General features: G+C 38.6%; 1 protein-coding gene across 3 annotated transcripts in view; it reads left to right on the plus strand.

Annotated features, from left to right (window-relative positions):
• Positions 1 to 21,821, plus strand: part of DLGAP2 (DLG associated protein 2) — a 459,052-nt gene that overhangs the window by 116,487 nt on the left and 320,744 nt on the right. The window contains exon 1 of one of the 3 annotated variants that reach the window (XM_034436770.3): positions 16,953 to 17,015. The exons of the other annotated variants lie outside the window; for them this stretch is intronic. The gene's annotated coding sequence lies outside the window, so the exon portion shown is untranslated. Of the gene's footprint in view, positions 1 to 16,952; positions 17,016 to 21,821 lie in introns of those variants that run through there. 3 annotated transcript variants of the gene reach the window in all.

The raw sequence follows: 21,821 nt of genomic DNA on the forward strand, positions 1-21,821 counted from the left end.
GAGGAAGAATAAATATGATATTAAGAATCTCCAGATGACCACTGGTACCTTAGTCAAACTTTTTTGAACAGATCCAGGCAGTATTCTATATTATTGTATACAATCCTGTATTATTTTGTGCAACTTTTAAACTGTTGGATCTAGAGTACAATATAGGTCTTTGCTTTGGAAAAAAGCCCAATTTTTGGGGGGAGGCTTTTACTTCCTTGAGTTAAATCCAATAAGCATCTATCAGAGGATTGCATTTGCATCTAATAGGCAACCTTTGTATGTTACTTGACTTTTAATGGTAGCTGGAATGGAGGGTTCACCTGACACCTATAAACCAGATTTTACACCCAAAGCACCAAGTTGCAATTTAAAAAGTTAGTCTGACTCTTAAGTATCTTTCCTGTCCCATTAGGCAACTTGGAAATAATTTACTTAGGCTAAGAGTTTCAAGAAAGAATATGATTTTATTTTACTTCTTTTATTTACATGATCTCAATGGTTATGGTCTTTCCTTGGAAAATGGTGAAAAATAGAACGATATGTCTTAAAATAATTTTCCACTTTTTATTATCTAGCAAATGTTGGAAATGTAATAAAAAACATCCTCCTTTTCATCCACATTTTGAACAAAAGGATACCTGCTCGATTGAAATTTTTATTTAATTAAATCAGTCCTCCTGAATATACAATTTAATTCAGGAATATCAAGACATTACAGTTGGTTGCACAGCCAGTAAGATGTTTAGGTTGAATTTTGTTTTAATGTATTGGCATGGTATATATGTAGATCCAAGCAATGTTTCCTTTTGCAATTGACAGATAGAAATTTTGTCAGTGCACAGATTTCCTAAGTGCTGTCCAGTATGACACATAGTATGCCTATAACCACAGGAACCACCACAGCTGGATTATGATATAACCTTTCATTTTCATTATTGTTATTATATATTTTATTTTTCAGAATGATAATCTAAAGCAGCTGAATGTAACATAGAGTAAACATTTGCAACCCCCCCCCAAACAAATATTGACAAACAAAATTTCTATGGTGCGTCCTAGAGGCCAGCTGGTGGTAATGATTCTAACATGAGATCTAGAGAGAAGAAACTAGCTGAAGAAACTTCTGTGATACTTGCCCTTTGCCTTCCTGCCTCTATCTTCAGGGATCCTTCCTTCCTATAGGACAGGACATGATAATGGCCATAGGGAGAAGGAGAGAATAATCCCTCTGGGTGGCTTAGTCCTTCTCTCTTCAGTGTCCTTTTCATATATAACAATCTGCAATGTGTACTCTGACAATATGGTCTCCTAAAGCAATTCTCTCAAATCCCAATGCCTTCCAGATGTGTTAAATCAACAAATTCGGATGGTAGGCAAAACGGTTCCGTTAAATTCAGACACAATTATAAATCTGCCACTGCACTGAGTTTCATATTTATTTATTTATTTATTTATTTATTTATTTATTTATTTATTTATTTATTTATTTATTTATTTATTTATTTATTTATTATTGAATTTCTATACCGCCCTTCTCCCTGAGGACTCAGGGCGGTGTACAGCCAAAATTAAAAACATGCAGGACAAATATTAAAAAACAATATATTGTTATTAAAAAAAGATATATAAATTTGGCCCAATTAAAACTCATTACCAATTAAAACGTTTAAAACATTTAAAAACAATTAAAAATTTCATCTTAAGCCAGCCCGGCTTGCTTGAAAAAATGGGTTTTAAGGGCACGGCGGAAGGCACTGAGGTCCTGGATTCTCCTTATCTCTGGAGGGAGCTGATTCCAGAGGGTAGGTGCCCCCTCAGAGAAGGCCCTCCCCCTGGGGGTCACCAGCCTACACTGTCTGGCTGATGGCACCCTGAGGAGGCCCTCTCTGTGGGAGCGCACAGGTCGATGGGAGGTCGTCGGTAGCAGCAGGCGGTCTCGAAGATAGCTAGGCCCTATGCCATGGAGTGCTTTGAAGGTGATAACCAACACCTTGAAGCGCACCCGGAAGACCACATATAAATGACACTGCTGTTGTATAAAAGTGCATCTCCCTCTTATGTGCCTTTGACATCTGTCCTGCAACAGTGAACATGCTAGAGCAGATTTTCAGGGTATGTAAAAGGGAGAATGAGGAACACCTGTAGAAAATCCACATTGGTTGGATACTGTCCTATACCCTGTGCAGCTCATAGCATCATAGGGAATAAGGTTTTTGCATCTGCCTTTATTCTTCATGAATGCAAATACTTGTCTTTCCGACAGCTTCTCTAAAGAAGACATTTAGGCTGACTTGAATAATTGTTTTTTTTTCTGATTGGAAGAATCCGTAGTTCACAGTTACTCCTTTTCTAAAAGTGTTAAATTTAACGTTAAGATTTACTGACATTTAAATGTAGCAGGAACTAGCAGAATTGGGGTACAGTTCTATGCATTTTTACATGGCAGTAGAGATCAGTTCCGCATGGAAAACAACTTGCATCAATCCATGTTTCATGAAACATGGTGCGACTTACCTCCTGTTGAACGTCCTCAGCACTATGTAGTTGGAAATTGGGGATCGTTTGGAAAAGGGACATTCTAAGCATTTCTGTTAATTTTTGTTTAGTAAAACAAAAACAAAAAATGATAGAAGGTTATGAATGCACAACATTTTTTCTTCAAGTCTTTCACTCATGATGTGACATCTGTCAGCAGAATGGACAAACCACTTAGACCCTGGAGGATTTAATGCGCTCTCTGAAATTTGGAGGGAAGAATTTGTTCCTTATATGCATGCAAATACATTTTCACAGCATTGGTTATTGGTCACAGTTATAATTATTTTTGTGCATTCTTCTTTTTAATATTTATACAAAATATGGGGAAATGTTTTCCTATTGAGTTTAATTACTTTTTATTCTGTGATAATTATTTTGTTCAGCCATCCTTATGGAGCTTGAACTAAAATATATGTTTCCATCCTTTTTTTCTTTTTCTTTTATTTTAGTAGATTTGGACATATAAGAATAGTAATTTTTTTGTCTCAAGTTGTTCTTGATTTTACAATTTATTAGTTTTATTTCTGTCCTGTGGGGGAGGGAACAGTTCTTGCAGTTTGCTTTAGCTTAGAATTTTGTTTTTTCCCCCCCGTTTTGTAAAGTAAAGAGAATTTAGGAAGACAAATATTTTCATATTCTATATATTAGACTGAGGTCTTTATATGCACAGTGCAGTGACAGATAATAAGTACACTCACAGAAGTAATAAAGCTTAAACATCTGAAAATGTTTCTTGAACTGTTCCCCACTACATTTGTATGATTTAATTCGTAGAATACTGTTGCATCACTACATACTTTAGCCACTGGAATAATCAATCACTGTTTGGTAATGTAAAGAATTTGGGCCCAAATTGTGGTGGGGTTTTTTTTCATTCCTTGACTAAAAGCATCTTGGTGGACTTAATTTTTTCAGTTTATAGCTACCCATAGAAAGTTCCCCCTAAAATGCATGCCGATAGAATGTTACATTTGGTTAAAATTTTCAGCTACTTGCATGAAATTCAGTACATTAAGAGAAACTGCCTGTGAGCATTGTGGCAAGCTGACATCCTGCTGGTGTGGGACCATATTTGTGAGGAGAGTCACTGCCAGATGCTGGATCCAGGTCTGTGAAATCTCTCAGGAAAGAGAGATCCTTGAGATTATGCATATGATTCCAGACACTTTCTAAATTCTCTTACAAATGCAATGCCCATATAATGTTACATTTGTTTAAATTTTTTTAAATCTATTTTCATGATGTTCAGTAAATACTTTCTAGCTATTTATTTATCTTGTATTATATTAACCACGGATACAAGTTTAATTGCATTTGGGTCAAATTACTCCAGCAATGCTAAACAGTCTGACTCAATTTAAAAGGATCTACTTGGTTAGAATCATACATATAAACAGATAAACAGATAAAAACACATGTATGAGTTGGAGTTAGATTCTGATTTTTCCTTTCATAACAGAATAACAGTCGGAAGGGACCTTGGAGGTCTTCTAGTCCAACCCCCTGTTCAAACCTTACACCACGATTGTGAATGTAAAGGCTCCACCTATGTATAATAAAACTTAGATTTAGTATACTATCCTCTTAATCTGGAAGTTTACAAGTATTAGTCTGATAAATTGATCGATCTGAGTAAGGAGATACCCCCACAATATCATCCTGTTTGTTCAGAATGGATTGTTGGAAAGTACACAGCTCTTTCTTTCCTTTCCTTTAGCTGAGTTGAAATCCACTGACAAGAAAATTGGATCCAGCTCCACCTATATTTTTCCATAAACATTCATTATTTAAATACACTTTTCAAAATATTCGTAGTATGGGTTGAAAGCTTTAAAAATGGAGAAACTAGATAATCTAGGGTACAAAAGAGAGCCAGTCTAGTATAATAGTTAAAGTGTTGGAGTTTGAGGTTCAAATCCCTTCTCACCCAGGAAAGTTCATTGAGTGACTTTGGCTCTGTCACCCTCTCTTCTCAACCAACCTCACAGAGTTACCATCATGGAGATAAAATGAAGGCAGATCCTTCTCAAAGTCTGCTCTCATTGTTAATTTCATGCTGACACATCAGTTTGTATAATAAGATTTCACCAGCTGCCCCTTCTCACCAATCTCTCACCAAACTGAAGATGTGAGGATGCAACAGAGCCAGTATGTCTTTTCATTTATGTTATTGTCTCTAGAAGTTGTGAATACTCCAACACTGGAAGTTTCTAAAAGAGATTGGATAACCATTTATCTGAAATGGTGTAGGGCTTCCTGCCTGAGCAGGGGGTTGAAGACTGCCAAGGTCTCTTCCAACTCTGTTATTCAATTCTATTCTATATGGGAATGGGAATGGACAGGATTAAAATCTTAGTCTTGTTGAACTAAAGCATTCAGGTTATCCTTCACTGCTCTAACCACTGGCTGAATTAGAACAGAAATAGGGGAGCTGTATTTTGACACATCTAACAATACCACGTTGGTCTAACCCAGGTGTGTCAAACTCAATTTCATTGAGGGCCACATCAAAGTTGTGTTTGACCTTGACCTTGGGGTGCTGGGGAGGACATGGCCAAGGTAGGTGTGGCCAGCTCAACGTCACTTGTGTCAGGGGAGCCTGTGGTGGTCTGAGCCACAGGCCCAGCAAAAATGGGCTCCTGAGTTCCGTTTTCAGCTGTCACAGCCTCCTGCAACCCTCTGCAGCAAAAACGGAGCTCAGGGGGGCTGCGAGCTCCATTTTCGCTGGCAGAGGCACCATGATCTGGTCCTTCGCTGTTTCCAGGGCAGCCCCACGGGCCAGATCCAAGCACCCCATGGGCCAGATCCAGCCCATGGGGTGCTTAGTTTGACAACCCTGATCTAACCGGTGTTATCCAACCTGAACAACTTTCAGTTGTGTGGACTGCTGTAGCAGGCACGGCTATTGCTGAAAATTCTGGGATTGATGCCTACTAATTTGGAAGTTACTCAGGTTGGAAAACACAGCAAACCAGAAGGTAGTGATTTAAAATACTGGCATAATGTGATTTGAACAATCTACTCTCATTAGGTATCAATATGTTACATTCTGTACCTATTCAGTTTTGTTTTTGTATTTTCCATAACATCATCATTTAATTTACTAGATTGCTAGGCAGGATGAAATCGAGTATTAAATAAAACCAATATCACAAACTCATGAAGAGATAATTTTTCTCTGGCATCAGGAACAAGAACAATATCTTTATCACTGGTATAACTGGTGAAAAATCCTCCTTGATACTCTTGTCAACTCTGAGATTCTTCTCATGGATGTCTAACTAAAGAACCAGAATAAGGAAATCTGCATTAGCAAAGGCACATATATACTGCTTCGCACAGTGCTTTACAGCCCTCTTTAAACAGTTTACAGAGTCAGCATATTGCCCTCAACAATTTGGTTCCTCATTTTACCCACCTTGGAAGGATGGAAGGCTGACTCAACCTTGAACCAGTGAGAATCGAACTGTAAAAGTTCAGGCAGCTGGCAGGCAACAGAAGTAGCCTGCAGTACTGCATTCTAATCACTGCATCACCATGGCTCATTAGTAACAGAAACAGGAGAACTAGAGCTTCAAAGGACAGTCGTAAATTTAGTCCATGATTGGGTATTGCATTCCTCTGGTTGCTAGTATATTGAATTCTCAAGCATGGCTCAGCCTTTAGAGAACACAACATTTGCAAGCCATAAGTGAGAGAACTGAACAGAAAATATAGTTAGTAGATTGGCACACTAAAGGGTAGAGTGAATATTTATGGGGACGCCTTTCTAGATTCCCAAATCCTGCTTTTCAATCAACTATAGCCAAAGGTCTTTATAAGATCTCATAGAATATTTGTCTCTATTTATCTGTCCCTTCCGCTTAAGTTATGAAGCTATGTGTGTCACATCCAATTTAATCCTAGCTAACAACATTTATGTTTACTCTAGAAAGAGTCCACAGAAGAGCAACAAAGATGATTAGGGGACTGGAGGCTAAAACATATGAAGAACGGTTGCAGGAACTGGGCATGGCTAGCCTAGTCAACAGAAGGTTGAGGGGTGCAGTGTTCCAATATTTGCGGGGCTGTCACAGAAAGGAGGGGGGGTCAACCTATTTCCCAAAGCACCCAAAGTCCAGAGAATGGATGGAAACTGATCAAGGAGAGGTTCAACCTAGAAATAAAAAGAAATTTTCTGACAGTGAGAACAATCAACCATTGGAACAGCTTGCCTTCAGAAGTTGTGGGTGCTTCATCACTGGAAGCTTTCAAGAAGAGACTGGACAACCATCTGTCAGAAATGGTATAGGTTCTCCTGCTTGACTAGATGACCCTACAAGGTCCCTTCCAACTGTGTTTATTCTATTCTATTCTATTCTATTCTATTCTATTCTATTCTATTCTATTCTATTCTATTCTATTCTATTCTATTCTATTCCATTCCATTCCATTCCATTCCATTCCATTCCATTCCATTCCATTCCCCTGGATGAATGACCTGAGGTTTCCCGTATCTTGACAAAACAGGCATAGGCAACCTCTGTCATGTTGGAAATGAATGGAAGCTCTTTCTCTCTTCTGGCTTCCATGTTAATCCTGTCTTGGAGTACAGACTGTTGCTCAGAATCACAAGAAAAGGCTGCTTAGGGATGAGTGACTTGCACAACAAGTTAGGGGAAAGGAAAAACAAAACAAAACAAAAAAAGATTCTCTCTTGAATCAAGGGATCACATCCTCTCCACACAGTAGTGCTAAGTTTGCAGTGCATCAGAATATGCTAATACTGCCCTAAGTACAACAGTATCCATTCTGAAATACATTCAAAACTGAAATAGGAAAATAAAGCATCAGTTGGTTTAGGACTAGAATTTCCAGATTATTTTGAGGGAGAACTTCATGAGAGTAAATTTATGTAACACCTCCTATTGAGGCCTTCACTACTGTAGAAGAGAAGATTTTATAATTCAATGTTGAATTGTGGAGTCCTTGTTGCTCCCTGAGCTTGGTTGTTTTCTTGCAGACATTTCATTACCCAATTAGGTAACATCATCAGCGTCAGTGGTAATGAAATGTCAGCAAGAAAACAAACAAGTTCAGAAGCACCAAGGACTACTCAGTTCAATATTGTTTTCCGTCCAGTGAATGCATTTTTCCTACTTCAATCTGCTGCAATAAACAACACTGTTTCCTTTACAGAACATTCTTATTTCTCATTGATAAGATACCAAACTTGATCCAAATAAATACATCTAAGGCAAGATTAAACCTCCCACGCCTCTTTCACTCTGATTCAAGCTACTAGTCATACATTACAACCTGGAATATGAATGAGTACATATTTTTCATGGTGGGCAGATACAGGAGGCCAATCACTCCTTTAAGAATTTTCCTGCTAAATGGCAAAAGATACAGAATAGACTAGAGCGATAGTGAGGAAGTATGATTTATTCCTTATCAAATCTCTTTAAAAATGGTCGTGTTGTTTTTCTCTTTTTAAAAGTTACCAGCTACAGTATACTGTACATTTTTCTTTACTCAAGTGCCTTTGTGCTCTGTCTACCCAACCCTTGCAGGCAAACAGTGGAAAAGATTATCTAGGAATGTTCAATCTCTTGACCAGGAATAGCCAGATAGATAGGCTACAATTCTGATGATCTGTCTGTAGTTCCAGTGCTCCACTATGCAATATGAGCTATTGGAAACAACTTTGTCATAGTAAATATATCTTCTGGATAGCATCAGAATATCTGCAGGTACAGCACATAACTTTGTAAGCAGAAGACCCATATTGAATCTAGAGCAGGGGTGTCAAACTGGCGGCCCATAGGCTGGATGTGTCACATGCAGGCCATGCCCACCCCAGCTCCGCAAAGTGGGAAAATATCACAAAATGTCACGTGATTGCAATGTAACATGGCAAGTTTGACACCCGTGATCTAGAGCATCTTTGTACAAGATTGAGACACCTACTACATAAGGACTTCTCAACCTAGGCAGCTTTAAGACGTGGGGACTTCAGCTCCCAGAATGGGTAATTCTGGGAGTTGAAGTCCACATGTCTTAAAGCTGCCTAGGTTGGGAAATCCTGCACTACAGGAATACTTCAACTGTTGCTGCCAGATTGCATCAGTATCAGCTGGACAAATAGTTTGGCTTGCTATATGGCAGAGAGCTTCTTGTGCCCTTCAGCCAACTGGAGAATATAAAGCTCATTATTCCCATCAGGATGATGAGATTGACTATTAATGTCCTTGAAAGGAAAGAAAGGAAAGGAAAAAAAAAACCTCTCTTCACCTCTCCCATTTTAAGAAACAGGTTGATGATATGTTTGCTCTCTGTACAAAAATTCACTCTCTGCCATAAACAGGGTTTAAGCATGAATACTTAATGCATTTTACTAAAATGCATATCATCTTTAGTGTCAGTTATTCTTTTTTCCTCCCTTCAGATAAATCAAGGTTAACCAATATATATATTCTATTCAAGCTGTCTTGGGAGCATAAAAAATGTCCAAACTAGCCTTTTTTCCTATTCCCTTAAAAACAGAGTTGCCAAATTTAAGGATATGGCTTGTGGCTAAAATTCAGCCTTCAAGAAAGGATTCAACAGAAGGTGGACTAAGAGTGTTTTTCATCTTCCAGGAAATTATACAGCATATGATGCACAGAGCATATTTTTCTTACAGGTCATATAGTCAAGTCCTGTGATCTTAAAAAAATACAGGTAGTCCTCGACTTACAAGAGTTCATTTAGTGACTTTTTGAAGTTACAACAGCACTGAACAAAGTGAGTTATGACCATTTTTCACACTTACAACTATTGTAGTGTCCCCATGGTCAAGTGATCAAAATTCATATGCTGACTCATATTTATGACAGTTGCAGTGTCCCGGGCTCATGTGATCACCGTTTGTGACCTTCTGATAAGCAAAGTCAATGGGGAAACCAGATTCATTTAGCAACCATGTTACTAATTTAACAACTGCAGTGATTCACTTAACAACTGTGGCAAGAAAGGTTGTAAAATGGAGCAAAATGCACTTAAAAACTGTCTTGCTTAATGTTGTGGCCTTTCGGCCACCGGCCCCTCCAGCAATTGAATCAGAGGAGGAGAAGGCATAGGAGTCATGGTCAGCATTAGGGCAACCTGGGAGGTCTGAAGGAGAAGTGGGAATGGAGCTGGCAAAGAGAGAGACAGAAGTGGAGCCTGGGCCATCTGTCAGCCCTCAAATGGAGAGTCAACAACCCCCAGGTCTGGAGGTGGATGATGAGGAAGAGTAGGAACAGCTGGGTCCAGGGCCTGATGCACGGATGCGCAGAAGGCAGAGGAGAGGAGAGCAGTGGAAATCTGTGGGCCGATCCTTGGGACAGAAGAGCCACCACTGCTAGCGAAGCCCCAGCCTAGCTCTGGGGATAAAAGGCAGGGGACAGAGATGAATAGATGTGGCAGACAACTATTCATCTTCTGGCTGGCTGGACTTGTTAGCCTGCGGTGAGAGAGAAACGTTTTGCCGGGGCTGCTGGCGCTCCTAATAAAGAAATCATTGAGTTAACTTCAGAGGGTTTGTGGTGTTTGGGGAGTTGGGTCAGAACACTTAGCAACAAAAAGTTAGGGCTCAGTTGTAATTGTAAATCGAGGACTGCTTGTAAAAACATAGTCATTTGCCACCAGGAAACTTAATGGGCACCCTTCTTCATATGTGCTTCCAGTTGCATTAATCTTTCTCCAAACTGGACCTAGGAATGAGATTACATTTGGGGAAGATTTTCCCTGCTCAGAAGAGTGGTGCATCCATCTTAAAATTGGAAACCCTCTATTAGTTTTCAATATCCTTCTTTTGAAAACTCACCCCATCTTTATTTGTGACCCCTACACCCAATTCACTGTATCGTGGTTCCCTAAAGAATATGAGGTTAGCGCTATGTATTGTTTGCACATAAGATTCGGACCATAAAAGTTACCCTTAGGACAAATGTTTCATTTCTCTGTGCAGGAAAGAAAAAGAGTCAGAAGGAAAAAGAGTCATTGATTCAACAGAAATAGCTAACTCTGAGATTGTCTTCAGCCTTAAATAAAACTGAAGCATGTCTGTGCAGCCACTCAGGAGTGCAAAGAACATTTCTGATCTCTAGTGTGAAAAGAAGCCCAGAGTATTCACTGAGTTATTTAGCAGAGCTGTGAAAGATTGTTAAAACAAACTTTTACTAAAAAGAGATGAAAGAAGCTGTCTCTGAGTCTTGTGTCTGTACTGCATATACTAACTTGATGGTACTATATCGGTTTGGGAGCTGAAACACTCTTGGTTTTATATATATTAAGGACTATTTTACAAAAGTCTGAGTTGTATTTTTGGATCTTCCACTGATTCTTCAGTCTTAAAATGATTCTTTTCCCATTGCCCTGTGGAGATGAGTAAATGATTGATTAGTAAATGCTAAAAATTATTTATTTGTTTGTTTGTTTGTTTGTTTGTTTGTCCAGTTCATTCATAGGTGACTCCAGGCAGCATGTAAAACAAATTTTCTTGTTCTAAAATTATAATACATTTTAAAATGGTGATGGATTTATGAAATTCAGCATTTGTCTATTGCTCTGATCTGAGCTTTCCAAATCTATATGTTAAGACATGGAACTTTACTTAGTTGGTTGTGCTCCGATGCAGTTTTTCAATGAAACTCATTTTTTAAAAAAAGGGTATTTCATTTTTTATTTAAATATAAGCTTCTTCCTTAATTTCGTTTCGCGTTCATGTTCAAGCATAAATAGAATTATGGGTCAGGTTTGGGTATGAAGACATGTGAATGTGACAGGGAGTGCAAATAAAGTGACTGGTTTATTTCTAAACATGAAAGAGTGTTTGAAATGCAGAGAACTTATACTTCCCTACCTGCCATGACAAATATTCCTGCTAGAAGGAATTGCAACTTACTTATAAGTCAGAATAAAAGCATGACTCCTTCACTTTCTATATATCCCCACCTGAGAAACTGAAGAGTTAGTGAATTGCTTATTAGTGTGAATAACATGTTGGAATACAGAGGGGCAAGGGCTTGTGATATTCTCTAGTCCCATCAAATTTCATATCTCTTCATTGTTGCTGTATTTAATGTTGATGAGTAAACCTAGTCAAGAAATCCCTAGAACAAAGAACATCCGGTCTGAAGAGTCATATAATTGTTGATGCTTTGAGGTGGACCATGTATCAAAAGAGAAATAATTCCTTCATGAGTATTAAGAAAACTTACTATGTAAAGTAAATTGTTATCACTTTACTACAAATCACTACGTTTGGGGTATACACAACTCACAATCAATAGTTTTGTTCATTCAATTCTGAAATAGCTATTTTCCTTTTAATGCTTTAAGATCTTTTGCTATTGTTCAACAGCCCGATCTCCAGCTCTGGCAATGCATCTCAGTTCTGGCGATCTTGCCTCTTAAAATTCAATTTAAGGAAACCACATTCTTATTAACATTGCTCTGAATGGGGCATTAGAATCCTAAAAATTACCACTCTACTTTTCAATAGACATGGATTCATCTGGAAGATGGAGGCTTCAGATTAATAGAATATTGTGGGATTTCTGACTCTTTCAGTGTTGATAAGAAAGCGTTTGGATAGTACTGGAACTAAATTAGTTTGATAATGGATGTAAAATATTTCAGATGTATAAACATTGGGTTATACCAATGGCAGCATGAGCAGCTTACCAATCTTCCTTTATCCTTCAGTGGTACTTTGGTTTTCTTCTCCTCTTAACCTTTCCTACCAACAGCAATTTTATACAATCCATTCTGTACATGCTAAAAGGTTAAGATTATCATCCTTTATTTCCTCCTAAAAATGTCTCAGATAAATGTCTCCATTATTGCCACCTGCCCTTAGGTTACCCGAAGGAATATAAAAAAAGGACTACGGGTGACAGGATAGCAGTGTTCCAATATTTGAGGGATTGCCACAAAGAAAAGGGGGGTCAACCTATTCCCCAAAGCAACTGAAGGCAGGACAAAAATGGATAGAAACAAACTAAGGAAAGAAGCAACCTAGAACTAAAGAGAAATTTCCTGACAGTGAGAATAATCAATGTGTGGAACAGTTTGCCTTCAAAGATTGTGGGTGGTCCATCACTGGAGGCTTTGAAGAGAGACTGGACATTCACGTGTTTGAATATTCTTCTCCTTGTCCAGATTGAGTGTCTCTAATGCAGCTCAGAATGGTAAAATTGAGGATGGTCTAAACCAGACGAAGAGACAAATAGAGTGCTATAATTTTTCATTCCAGTTCATATGTACCAAGAATACCATGTAAATAATACAGTTCACAACATAATTTAACATCTCCGTATAACAGCATGGAGAGAAACAATTAAGACAGAAGACTGGAAATTAATGATCAGGCAAGCCATACAACCAATGGAACATAATACGGTTCATCTACATATAAAAATATTATAAGTGAACAGGCCATTAGTAAAAGACGTTACAAATCTTTAAATAAGAACTGGCAGTCCTTGACTTATGACTCCAATTGAACCCAAAATTTCCATTCCTAAGCAAGACAGTTGTTAAATGATTTTTGTCCCATTTTACAACCTTTTTTTTGCCACTGTTATTAACTGAATCTCTGCAGTTGTTAAGTTAGTAACACGGTTGTTAAGTGAATCTGGCTTCCCCATTGACTTTGCTTGTTAGAAAGTCACAAAAGTTGATCACATGACCCCAGGACACTGCAACTATCAAAAATACATGCCAGATGCCAAGCGGATGAGCTTTGATCCTTCGAGGATGCTGCAGTGGTCATCAGTGTGAAAAACAGTCATAACAGCCCTGAAAACAGGGTCAGTTTTTTCAGTGCCATTGTAACTTCAAACAATGACTAAATGAATGGTTGTAATTGAGGACTACCTGTATTCAAAATGTCATTTCCTGTCAATCAACTGAATCTTTATCAGATTCATTGGATACATGAGATATCTTCACATGATCTATGAGGACAGCACAGGAAGAGAGACAGATAGGCATCAGGTGCTGGATGGGAAATAGTGGCACCTCACCCCAAAACTGTCACTGATGGAAGATGTGTTTTTTTTAAAACCTGGAAGATAATAGAAGATGCTGTCCCGTTGTTAATGTTGAAAAAAGAGTCAATGACCAGACTAGTCAGTTTCTGGGATGGCTGGAATTTGTTAGGATGAAAGCTGGCAGTTCGACATAGGCATGAAAATGAGTACAAGCCACTGAAGCTGATATAAAATGTGGGGCCACATGATCTGGATAAGTTGCCTTGCTTTGAATTCTAGCCACTGCATTTTTGTATTTATTTATTGGATTCAATTGGATTGGATTTCAAGGCAGCCTGTTTCTTCAATGATTCTGAGATTGCAATTAAAAAGAAACAACACACACACACATATAAAACACAGCTGACTGGGAAGCTAACATAGTTATAACAGAGCTTTTAAATCATATTACAACCATCCTATCCCACGGCAACCAGCTTTTTTAGAAAGTCATTAATGTGGGGGCCTAGGGAAAAGAGGCTGTCATACCAAAGGGTATGATGAAGAAGCTATTACTTCCTGTTTGATTGACAGGACCCAAAAGGCGCCTGTTCTGCCTATCCTCACCATATTGGTGTGTGTGTGTGAGACAGTCAGGGTAAACAATCCCTAATTGAAATATCTACATATTGTTTGTGACTGGAGAAGACTCTTGAGAGTCGCTTGAACTGCAAGAGATCAAATCGGTCAATCCTAAAGAGAATCAATCCTGATTGTTCTTTGGAAGGACAGATACCGAAGCTGAAGCTGGAATACTTTGGCCACCTAATGAGAAGAGAGGACTCATTGGAAAAGACCCTGATGTTGGGAAAGACAGAAAGCCAAAGGATGAGGGGCGGGCAGAGGATGAGATGGTTAGATAGTGTCATTGACACAATGAACATGAATTTGGGCAGACTCCAGGAGACAGGGGAGGATGGGGATCTGGCATGCTATAGTCCAAGGGGACACGAAGAGCTGGACACAATTTAGTGATTCAGATTCGGATTAACAGAGTTGTAAGGGACCTTGTAGGTCATCTAGTCCATGGTGACTGATCAACAAAATTGTTTCTGATTCTGAGTTTCTCGGCATGCAGGTGCATTATTATTGGATTACGTATCCCTGGACTGACACATTCAACCCAACAGTTAGGAGCATTTTATTCAGGAGGAACAAAATCAAAGACCTTTTGTGGAGTCTTACTTAAAATATGAATAACTTAAATGCTGAGATTGATTGGCTGGCTTCCTTCCTTCTGAACAGAAAAGCTTTTTGCAGCATTCCTGAGCAGAAGAACCCAAGGGAATAGCATGTTTTAACATTTTATAAGACCTCTCTGGTCTTATAAAGGAAGGAAGGAAGGAAGGAAGGAAGGAAGGAAGGAAGGGAAGGGAAGGGAAGGGAAGGGAAGGAAGGAAGGAAGGAAGGAAGGAAGGAAGGAAGGAAGGAAGGAAGACAGGGTATCAATGCTTTAATTATTGGTGAACTTTATCAGCATTTGCAGCTAACATGGCAGAATAAAAACATGCAAGTTGTCTTAAAATGGTGGCTATAGCTGGAAATATAATCTACATTAATATACCAATCTCTGTTTCTATATATCTAGCTATATCTACACATACATACAGTACATGCATACTGTACATATATACAGTACATAGTATCTAGACTTCCTGACCCAAGTTAGGCAATTTCTCCAAAGGAGGAAGCTGATGGCCTTGTAAGCTCCACTGAACCAAGACTGATTCCGGTCTTCTATCAGGACTGTCTGTTTATTCAGGTTTATGTGGTTCCTTCTTTAGTGACAGTATCACAATTGTATCTACCTCATGAGTTAGGACAAATTTGCTTAAATACTTAAATATTGCATGATATCTGATATTGCAAGGCTGCTATTTTTAAAAGTTTATACCACCTACATGAAGTTTAAACCTTGTATTTAAAGTGAGAGTTGATTCATACAGACAAATTAGCATTTGATGTTAATTATCGAGGGATAAACATAAATATATGGAATGTGAATTCACTTCCATATTTAATACAGTATAAGAACAACTGATGACCCTTCTAACACTAAATTCAGCAGCAAGACTGGATCAGATAAGTGAAAAGTAATTTTGATACCACAGCAGCAGTAAATCAAGGACTAGTGGAAATATTTGGCATAAATAAGGCAGATATTGTTTAGGGATAGGCTTTGGGTACAGGACTATTTTATTTTATTTAATATGTAATGGCTCACCGAGGCGTGTGATTTTCAGCCTGACTTGCAATGTTATGAGAAGCAAATTCCCTCTTGATCATTCTTTGTACATTTTTATAGCAGTTCATTTGCTCCAGGAAGTCCATGTTTAGGATTATCGGCCTAAAAGAGACCAACATTAGATGAAATAAACTGTAAAAAATAGTATCTGGAATGACTTAGATAGTACATGTTGGGGTGTAATGGTAATGTAGGTGGAATGCTGATCTCTTTTGCTTTTGAGAAGGGTAAAAAAAAAAAAAAGAATGTCACTCTTTAGCTGAACGGAACTCAAATGCCACAAATTCACACTTTGTCAGTGACTTAATTCTAGCTTAGTTGTTGCTCGCTGCTTTGTGAAATGCTCAGCAAAGCCCAAAGTGCCTTTTGATGTAGTTTCCTCGTAGATGCTTCATTGTAGCAGGCTTCTTCTCTTCCTCTTCTCTCACACCCCCACCCCAGTTTTCCATCCTGTCTCTTCCTTTCCCCCCTCTTCTGGTGATGATGTAGGATTCATAGTATCACAGCACTAGGAGCTGCTGCTGCTGCTCCTCTTAGTGGATGGGACTCCATCCACCACCCTGCCCACTCAAAAAATGATCAAGATTTGTTTTGTCAGTGGTTGTGACGTGTTGTAGGAAGTTGCCCATTTAAGGAGACTAGAGCAAATGATATCATCACAAGAGGTGGCTCCTCTCTACATAGAGCTCATTTGTGAAATGTGATTACAGGCATGAATCTGGAAAACAGAAGGCAGAGGCACCTGCTTTATGTAATTTGTATCTTGGGCATCCTGCTCTACAGTAAGCCAGCTTTCTTATTTTGCCTCCTCTGATTTGACTCTATGGGGAGGAAGAGCCGAGCCCCCTTCCTGCTTGCTTGCCTGAGCACTCCAGCCCCTTATCCACATGGAATAAAGCTCCAGACCATGTTTTCTGTTATGCTTGAATATATGGGACATGCATTGCAATCCTATGCTTACCACACTGCTGCAGTCTAGTTGTTTTGCAGAGCTGGGTAGCAGGCTAGTCAAAGCTGTGACTAACCAGGACCTTCCTTGGATACACAGTACAGTCGCTGGCCTTGAATTCCTCCCCCCCCTCCGTTTCCTAACCCATGAATTTGCATCGTTCATTGATGGCATCTCTTTCTCAATCCGCGTGAGGCTTCATGCTCTCTGCCTGGATGCTGCCTGCAGTACAGCAAGACTTTTCAATACGGTAAGTCAGATGACTCAATTCTTACTCTCTTGCTGCTTCGGCATATACTTCGCTTCCATACCATGCTGCTGAGATGCCAAGAAGTCTCAGGGAGAAGGAAAAAAAAAATTGCCGTAATTAGCCCTTCGTCTCAGTAATTTTCAACAGAGCCTCTCTCTCTCTCCCTCTCCCTCCCTCCCTCCCTCCCCTTCTCCCTGTCCCTCTCCCCCCTCCCCTGGTACTTTGCACCATATTTCCCCCCCTTCTTCAGTGCAAACAATGAGCTGTAATGCCTTCAAGTAAAATGCTGTGGCTTGTGTGTGTGTGTGTGTGTGTGTGTGTGTGTGTGTGTTTTCAGGAAACCTTTCCAAATTTCATGGAAGAGCTTAATTGCAGGGGCAGGCTGGAGAAAAGGCATATTAGCAGAAAGTGCAGAACTTAACAGGTGATGCTGGAAGTGTGTGCATGGGATATGAGTGTGTGTGTGTGGGGGGGGAGGATAAGTTCAGCCCACACTTAATTGCTGCAATATATAGTCTCTAAGGTCGGCTTCACTTCAGGATTTATACTTTTGAAAAAGTCAGCGTTTTCCATGCGTCTTTCTGTTTTCTTTGTTCTGTTACTTAAAACAGGGACCTTTGACTGCATTAGCCTTCCCTGAAGTGAAGATAGAACTATTAAAAACCATATACCTCTCCCCCATCCCCACCGAAGAACGGAAAAGATAAGAAAAAGCAAAGGAAGCCCTTCGTTTCGTGGTAATGCAGGGAAGAGAAGATGATTCAGTCTGCCTCTTGCCAACTGCATATAATGTGAAACCCGAAGTGGCTGATAAGGGGTCCTTAAGGTTCTGGGTTGTTTCTGTGGAATCCGACATTGCCGAAAATGTTTTTTGAGATCACCACTATTGATTTGAGAAAGCTTTGTCACGAAATTCCAGGAATAGCCAGGTTGCTGCTTTATGAATGCTGAAAAAGAGAATTTTACACTGGGCTGAAAAAAGGACAGGAATGAAGAAGTCGCTGGCATCACTGGGTTCCAACCCCTGGGTTTTGTCGATGTGTCTTTTCTCAATTACAGTAAGGCTTACATCTCGTGGGCCTTTGACAGAATGGGCCACTGTGTGTCATAACTATACCGGTCCCTAGAAAGCTTGGGGAAAGTAGCATTCTGGGGTATTCTTCAGATTGCCTGCCTTTTCAATGTGCGATGGGATGATCAAGGAAAAGAGGCTTTCGGGAATAACACACAAATATGCACATTTATAAGTCATTGGTCAAATGGTTCTTAGTGAAGTGTTAGATATCCTTGTCATACAATACAGTTTCTCTCTCCTCCTCATCCCCTCCCCCCAAAGAATAATCACTGAATGGCAGCCACTTATATATTATTCTGAATGACATTTCAGTCTATAATTTGCAGCCAGATTTATAGCTGGTCTAAGATCTGCCTTAGCGGTATGCATAATTTGTAAATATACTTTTTCACATTTATGCTTTTTTCCCCCTTCGCTAGTGATTTAAGGGGTCTAGAGACAGAAAAAGGATGCTTTTATGTGTTCTTTGTTTAGCAACAAGTGACTGAATAAGATAATTCATTACAAGGAAAAATGCTCCTCAAATTCTTCATCTGCAAGTAGCATTTTATAAGAAATACACAGAATATTCACATGCAGTCAGTCTGAACTCCGAATATGCAATTGTGCACCGCAAAGGAAATGACTTCTGCTCACCAGAAAATATCAAATGGACATGTGGTGTTAGTCATTAAGCTCTTCACTTTGTTAATAAAATCAACATAAAACACTTAATGTACAAAGGAATATATGAATGTACACTATAAGCCTACCAATTGCTTATATTTTAAATGATTGAACAAATTGCATCTAATATGAAGAAAAGGAAAGTTTTTTTCCCCCATATGCTGATATACAGCATATCTCTCAAGATAATTCATAGGTATGAAGACTAAGGTTTTCATTCAACCTTTGAATTTCCTGTATGTTGGTATTTAGTAATTGTAACTTCTTATGTATGCTAGCTGACTGAATTTTAACTAAGATTTGATTTGCATAAATAGCTTTCAAAGGAGAAAAAATATTATTCCTTTCTTTTTTTCCTCTGAGATTATTAAGAATGTTCTTTACCAATGAAAATAAAATAATTTAGAGTCTACTATTGATTTAAATGGAGGGAAAAGATAATGTTACGAGAGTTACTACTAAGATATTGGAATAATAACCTTGAACAAATTTTTTACTTTTCAAAACCATTGAAGCTTATAGAATTGGGAATGGTGTCTAAAAACATTTGGCCATCTGAAACTTTCAGTCTATTCTAAAGTTTAAATAATAAAGGATGTAGCATATTTTGTAGCAATCTTCACCTAATAAGATTAATCTAAATGTCATCTGAACTACAACTTGTTTCTATCATGAGCAATCAGGTTTGACTGCAATTCAATTAAGTGGACTTAAATTGGAATAATATTGGTTCTGGCCAGAGTGCTACTCTTGGCATCTACCAGATGACAAAACCATATGACCTCCATGAATCACAGAGTAAGATATTATAGAATAATCAAAACAATGGCTTTTATATTCCCGAGCCCATGAAGATCTAAATTAGATACATTTAAAACCATTGATTTCAGTGAGCTGCAGAGTGCTTAGCTCTGCTTATTCTGTTTTTCAATCAGATGTTATGAGTAAACATGGGATTATTTTATTCATTGGGAGCAATAGTATTAAGTGCAGAGAGCTGGATACCAAACACAATAGTATAATGATTAAATAAGCACTGATCAGAATAATCCTTATTTATCTGGAATACTGATTTCATAGCAATGGAATGGAATAAATGCTCAGTGGTAGATTACATGTTCTGTGTTCAAAATACCTTAGATACAGTTTTTAACTACTACATTAGGGGCTGGGAAAACCTCTGTCTGAACCTCTGTAAAGCCATAAGCAGTCAACATAGCATTGAATCAGATAGCATAAACTCAGGGAAATAGAAAATAATGGAATCCTTCAAAAACGGAAACAATCCACAAATAAAACCACAAGAAAATTATTATAGGAAATTAGATTTCATTGGATAAATGTTATTATATTCATCTTTAATGGTTGGCTTGGGAAATAGATTTTATTTATTGCAATTCAAGAGAAAAATGTAGCTAGACCTCCTGGTTATGAGCAGCAAAAGAATGATACTAAAGAGGCTTCACTGATCCATGTACAGGATTTTTGTAATTTCAAGTTTATTGTATTGTAGATACAATTACTGTATAGAAATAAAGTTCAACAGAACTGTATCATGCCTAGTAATGGAACTGCAGGAACACGTATGTCTCCAAGTGTGAATGCATTTATTTGATCTGCTGCTGTCTTTTGCATACTCATGTTATGTCAGATTGAATTTATTGAGAGTTCACTGCAGAAATAATACGTATTATCATTGTGCCTTAGTAAGCCAAGAAAGCATAGATACGAGCATCTGCATTTATTATTCATTTAACGATACATTGGATTATATTTAATTTCTTATCAAACCATCAAGGCAACATTCTCTAACACTGAATAGGTGTTGTGAATCAAAATGCTGTGTGATCCTTATCAAAGTTATTTCAGACTAAATCCCCTTGAGTGTGGCTGGATCAAGAGAAAAATAAGTGTGTTTAGCTTGTTACTACTCCATTTAGTACAAAAGGACATTGGTCACTGACTATATCAAAAATGTATTGGGAATATGCTCATCTCTCTCTCTCTCTCTTTAAAACTTACATAATAGAGTACATAGCGAATGGTAATCAAAACATTAACCTGACCTAGACGGAGCTGCTTCTTCTTTTTTTTTTACCATAGCTATATTTTGTAAGCAGGCAATGTTACTATTATATTGATGGAACACTGGAATCAGCTTGTGGTAACAAATTGCCAACATGCTCAAACATAAGGCTGTCTATTAAAATGCAGCTAGACTTACAAGCAACTTCTGGTAGCTTTTTGTTTGTTAAAACAAAGCAAAACAGAAGCAAACCAAACCTTAGCTAATTATATTTCAGAATGTAAAAGCTGGTACTGTAGTCTGATTGATCCAATGCCCAAGCCATGCCAAATACGTGCATACATCAATGTACATTTTTGATCCATATTTCATTAGCGTGAGCTCAACCTGTCAATTGCATTTCCCTTGCTGCCTTGAAAGGGATCAGATATTCCAATCAGTCTTCAAAATTCAAGAGCTTTACTCTACCTTGTCACCACCAGTGATGTTGTCATCTTCTTCTCCTAGAAGCTTTGTTTTGGGACATGGAGAGATAGTAGAAGGAGTAATAGAAACTCCCAGGGCCCAGTGAAACAGATTTTTTTCCCCCAAGAGTTTGGGGCTAGTAGTAGAATCCTTAGTAGAAAATGATGGTACCGGGGGGGGGGGGGACAGTGCCCCCCCCCGATGAAAGTGAAGAATGGAGTCTGAAGAATGGAAGTAGTGTGAGTTTTCAGAATTCAGCTAGCCCCAATCCTGCTGATGAGTAATTAAGCAGGCGTAATTGTTTAGATGAGTGCTCCTGCATGAACATTTGCAATGCATATAAAGTTGCTGCCATTGGCTCAAGAGGGCTTAGAGCCCTGGTGAGAAAGTGGTTAGAATGCAATACATGCAGACTAACTTCTCACAGTTTGGAGTTCAATCCTGATGGGGCTCAAAGTTGACTCAGCCTTCCGTCCTTCTGAAGTCAGTAAAATGAGGACCCAGATTGTTGTGGGCAATAGGCTGACATTGTAAACTGCTCAGAGAGGGCTGTAATGCACTTTGGAGCAATATA

This window comes from Pantherophis guttatus, chromosome 1 (assembly GCF_059756535.1).
Source record: "Pantherophis guttatus breed Tessera chromosome 1, ASM5975653v1, whole genome shotgun sequence".
NCBI lineage: Eukaryota > Metazoa > Chordata > Lepidosauria > Squamata > Colubridae > Pantherophis > Pantherophis guttatus.